The following is a 6,000-nucleotide window of genomic DNA, read 5'->3' on the forward strand; positions in this document are numbered from 1 at the left end:
ATATCGAAATGAATCCGCCACAGGTATACATGTGTTCCCCATCCTGAACCCTCCTCCCTCATCCCTCCCCATACCATCCCTCTGGGTCGTCCCAGTGCACCAGCCCCAAGCATCCAGTATCGTGCATTGAACCTTTAAACAAAATGTAACCAGAATGCCAATGTGAAAAAGAGATAAAACAGAGCATCTTGTGTTGATAGCTTCAGGTGGGCAGGGTGCAGTGGAGACTTGGGTTTGTTCCTAAGAGGCAATCTCCCAATTTTTAGCATTCTTGGCTCCGAGACATCCCTCAGACTTCTAGGGACATCATAAATGTTGTACATAAAGCATTAATCTAAGATAATAACACATACTTTGACAAACAGTATAGATTTCATATTTCCAAATAGGTGTTACTTGAAAAACTTATCTTGGAAACGTACACATTTCTTTCAGTACATTTTTTACAATTGAAAGCAATACAATCAAAAATGTAAGAAGAGAAAACTTAATGTTCTATTTATACTACTAATAAATATTAATAATTAGATTTCTCTGTGTGTGTGTGTGTGCGCTTAGTTGTGTCCAACTCTTTGCAACCCCATGGACTGTAGCCTGCCAGGCTCCTCTGCCCATGAGATTTTATAGGCAAGAATACTGGAGTGGATTGCCATTTCCCGCTCCAGGGGATCTTCCCGACCCAGGGACTGAACCCACCTCTCCTGTATCACCTGTATTGGTAGTTGGATTCTTTACTACTGAGCCACCTGGGAAGCCTCACTTGGACTGATGTATCTCCATAAATAAATCACCATAGAAGGTTATATTTCTGTTCCAGTCATAGTAATGTTGTTCAAAAAATATCAGAATTACTCATTGAGTCCACGTATGAACCACTATAGAGAGCAAATATCAATTAATTAAGGTAGTAACTTGTTTTGAGTACAAATAGAATTATCTTAACTAGCTATATCTTTGATTCTTTGCAAAAATCATAGCCAACATCAGAAGGCTGAAATTTTGCCACCATTACAACTATTCAAAGCAAAAGGAGTTGCAAATGCCAAATGTAGTTCTAAAAGAAAAGTTCCTAATGATATGACTATGAACAATCACAGCACCATTAGAATGAACGTATAACCTCCTTTATGGTGATTGCCTTAAAGAATTCTGTTTCTGTGGCTGAGCTGTGCTTGTTCAAGAAGGGTCACACCTGGTAGAGCCCAAATAGAATATAGTGCATAGATGGTAGAGAGCAAGTGAGAAGAGGATTTCTTGATTCAGTGAAGCTGCTGAATCTTGTTAAAACCTGAAGGGCAAAAAAAGTCAAGCATGGCCACTGGGACTTAGTGGCTAAGACTGAGAAATAAAATCAGTGTATGGATTTAAGTGGAGAAAGGACTCTGAGGGACAGGTGCAAAAGAGAGCAAATGAACAATTTTTGTAAATCATGATTTGTAAGTCACTGAAAGGAAGTTCAATGAAAGCCTAAGAGTATGGTTGACATAAGAAGGTAGCTTTGGTACAGTAGAAATTGTTCCAGATTTAAGTTAGAAGTCATGGTTTCTTTCTATCCTCTACTGCATTTCAAAGGTATGACCTTGCAAAGTCACTTGACCCCGTCTGTGTTCACATATTATTATGCCCATATCTTTGTCACAGCCCTTACAACATAATAAACCATTTATGCCTTTGTTTTTCTTCTTAAACTCTGGGTATTTCAAGACAGCTTTCTTAACTTCCTTATCTTTGCATTTCCTGGTGCCTGGAAGAGAGACTGACACAAAGCAGGTGATCAGTCAGTGCTTGCTGAAATAAAATGCATTGTTGTGAAAATTGAAATTACAAAAACTCTTGATGAAATGTAGAGGACTACATAGTTCTAAATCATTTTTTATTAAAAATAAAAAATCACAACGGATTCGTAGCAAAGGAAATGAAGAATTCCGTGAAAGACATGACTGCACTTTAAATATATTTTAATCCTTTTAAGTTCAAGAGGGTAGGGTAAGTAAGGTTTTCAGATGTGTGAGTATAGGTGGACTTTGGCATTAATTCTAAATGATAGATGTAGTTGCAGTTTGACTGCACTCTTCATGGATCACGTTTTGTTGTGTCCTTTGTTGTGGCACCACGTTGCCATCTGGGAGCTTGTGTTTCATCATTTGTCAGGCATTCTTCAGTGTGGTGATCTCTACCCAGGCAGAAATAAGCTCCACCGCTGCCTGAGCTGGCTTGGAGATGTGCCCATGATGGCAGCCTTTTCTAGGAAACACAGGAAATGCTTCACAAAGCTACAGATCTTGAGGATAATAATTTTGACTGATGGTAGGTCTCCTGAACTCAGACTTTGAGCTTCTACTGGGATGACTCTGGTGCAGATGAGACAAATGTTAAACAAAACATTAACAACCATTTGACAACCTTCCAACTCTTGAATTTAATTGCCAGCCAGATTTCCAGGAAGGATGCCGAGCTTTAGAGTTCAGTATCTTATCACGTTAGGCCATCTCATTTGATAAGTCCCTCCCCATTTATTATTCTCTCATTCCATCCTTGAAAAGCAGTTGTTCCCAAGGATAACTCCAGCTGATTATCCAGAGGTGTCAGACATGATTAATACCTTACCTTACATCATATATCATCTTTTTTCTCCCCTTGGGGCCCTGAGAGCAATGTCCTTTTCTGCTCCTTGCTGCCACAACAAATAAGTTCCCCTGTATTGTATTTACAGAGAGACATATTTCCTGATGTCTGTGCTCTGCACAGGTTAGCAGATTGGATGGCAGTAGTTAGGATTGTCATAAATTTGATGCTGGCATGATGTGTCTAGGGTCCTGCCAGAGGTCAGACTCATGGAACTGTCATAAATGGTTGTTGGAGAAATGACAACCAGAAGGAGTATTAAGGTTCTTCTCACTCCTCCCACCCCAATTGCAGGAAGTAACAAAAGGGCATCCAGAAAGTCTGAACATTACTCTGTGAGCTGAGAGCTGTCATCGTAACCCATGTGTGGTGTGCATGCTGAGTTAGAAGCCTTGTGGTGTCATAGAAGAGCATGCATTTGCATTGAGCATCAGAAGACCCAGCCTCAAGAACCGTCTCTCCCTCTTTTAGGTTTACACTGTGTCAGACAAGGAAACTCGGTAAGATTCAGTTTTTTTTTCACCTGTAAATGGGGTTAATAATCCATAATTTATCATGCATGAGGATTAAGCTTCATATTATACATGAAAGTGCTTTGTAACCTGTCAAGTGTGGTAGAGATATGAGGAATTAGTGTCTTTTGCTCTGTGCTAAAAATTAAAAAGAAAAAAAATATATTTAGACTGTGCTGGATCTTAATTGTGGCATGTGGGGTCTTTTAGTTGCAGCATGTGGATTCCATGCCTGGGATCCATCTGGGCCCCCTGCATTTGAAGTTCCAGGGATGTCCCAGTGGTGGAAACTGAGGTACTGCTTTCTTCCTGGCTTCCATATAGAAGTGTGTAGGTTCACCTGACTGCTTCGCTGTCCTCCCACTTGTCTAGCTTTGTTTGGCTGCATTTCCCTTACATCTGGTTTTGGCATGACCCCCAGCTGCGGATGGACACCTCCCTCCTGCTGTGTTTGGCTTCCATGTGTGCCCTGAGCCCCAGCTCTCTGCTTGTCCTGCCCTCTAGTGTGTTTTTGGCCTCCATCCTGTGTCCCCTCATTCCAGCCACCGCTCTCTTTCCTTTCTCTCAGGGTCTATAGTTCCACCTGACAAAGTGTTTCAAAGGCTTTGTCAGGATGTTATAAACAGGATTCACAATATGCTTAATTTTTAATCCAAGTGGAATCTGATTATGTGTGTGGAGAGGTTAGGAAGCTAGATTTTTGTCTTCTAGATGTGATTCTGTAAGTAAGCATTCTTGGATTGGAAAGGACATACAATAATTAAAAGCTCAATAGCCTGAAACTAAAATAACTTGGCAAAACCCTGCATTTGGAAATGGGCCAGCAAGGAAAAAGAGTGAAAAAACAAAAGCCTCTTAAAGGCTTCATGTTAGTGTATGTGCTTATGGTTAGTTTTCATTTTGATATAATCATAGAGCAGCAAAAATTTAATTATGACTTGTGGAAATAGAATAATACCATTGGAAAAATTTTAAAGAATCTTAGAATTTCAGAATGAACCAGAGAGAGTATGGGAGGGATAAATAGAAATGTGAATGAAGGATAATCACTTTATAGTATTCTGATGGTAATTAAATTTTGTTTAAAAAAATAGCAGGAAAAGAAAGATACAGAGGAACTAGAAACTGATAAAAGTGAAATAAGATGACAGGTATGCTTCTGGGCAATTATCGTTGTAGAGTATATGCATATGATTTCAACTGAAGGAAAAAAGGTAAAATAGAATGAGACTCATATATTCATATGTTCATGACAAGTCTGGGCACAGATCAGCTCATCCTTTGTGTGGTTTTGCCTCAGGTCCATCTAAACCTTCAAAGATTCTAAAGTAGGAGTCCAAGTGGCGGCCCATATACCATAGGTCTACATAAGTAATTTAAAGTTTTATATCAGACTCATAAATTGATAAGTAAAATGTTTTTATATCCTTTTATCTCTCTTCTACTTTGGCACACATACTTTCAGAACACCCTAGAAGGCCAACTTTGAATTGAGAATTCTTGGACTTGTGTGCACAACACAGCGCTGTGACAGAGAAACACCCCTGTACACACCAGCCCTTCTTCACTCCCCATCTTGCCTTGTCCTGCTCTGCAGAGGGGTTTGCACACACGTGTGGGCACTCTGTCCTGCATGGCCAAGCTTTATCCATATCTCCAGAAAACAGCCATCCCTGTTCTTGGCCCCAAGGATGTATGTGTTTGCTTCCCTCACGCTGTAAGACAGATGAGGGAAAGTCCAGAGCAGTAGGAAGTTGCTTGACTGGGAGAATCTGGGTTAATGGTCTTGAAGAGGGCAGGGCAGAGATTCTGGGTAGGCATGTGCCCATAACTATAGGAGGCATTCCAGAATGGGCTCTTGAATGTGTGAGTCCCAGGCCAGGGGCCTGTGTCATGCTCTGAGTGCTGGACGCCATGTGCAAAGACTTAAAATGTCTCCTTTTATTTTTTATGTGAACTCACAAATGATTTAAAGAAGATTTTGGCCTCCCTCCCCATTCCCTAGGCCAGAATGGCTAAAGTCCCAAATGGGGACATGGGAGATGTAATTTCATCATTGGCTCAGAGAACACATCAGCTGGCTTTTCTATCTGTGCTTTCCTTCACTGGCAAAATGGAAGTAGTCCCCTCTCCCAGGGACATTGTAAAAAGATAAAATGTTGAGTTTCGAGAGTCTAAAGGAGTATACCCCAAGTTGATGAATGAGAGGGAATACATGAATATCTTTCTACTCTCAGAAAGCTGAGTTCCAGGACCACCTGCCCCTGGGTCGAGGAATTCCACAGATGTCCCAGCAGGAAACCCAGTTACTTTTTAGAGTCAAGAAGCTAGTGCCAACTGTCACATTCTTCGTCCCATGACTTAAGCACTGAGGGCTTATTCTTCCCCAGTGCACTTTCAATCTTACTGTTTTTCCACTCAGGAGCACTCCAGCTGGCCATGTGGCTTTGCATGGGGCTGCAGAGAATGCTGCCAGCTGCCAGACTTCTCTTAAGTGCAAAGGCAAGGGCAAACGGGGCTCCAGGAACAGATCAGGAACATCTGACTTGGGCCCTAGTCATCACCTCTCCTTAATGGTAGAGAAGAGCACGTTCCTTTCTTGGCATGGGGGGTGGGGGGTGGGTTGTGGGGAAGGAGGAAAATCACAGATGTGAAAGTGATGAGAGGAGAAAAGGATCAGATTCATCTGGGAGGCTGAGCCAAGTTTTCTTTCCTTATTTGATCCTCCTGAGCTTATCCCTTCCCTGCAAATAAGCACCTTGAGGCAATTAAAAATGCTGAGCTCTCCAGTGCTATCATACTGATTCAGTCTTTATAGGAGGAAATTACTTCTGAGACAACGGTCAGCAGCCTGTCCTTTGAG

This window comes from Bubalus bubalis, chromosome 3 (genome assembly GCF_019923935.1).
Source record: "Bubalus bubalis isolate 160015118507 breed Murrah chromosome 3, NDDB_SH_1, whole genome shotgun sequence".
Taxonomy (NCBI): Eukaryota; Metazoa; Chordata; class Mammalia; order Artiodactyla; family Bovidae; genus Bubalus; species Bubalus bubalis.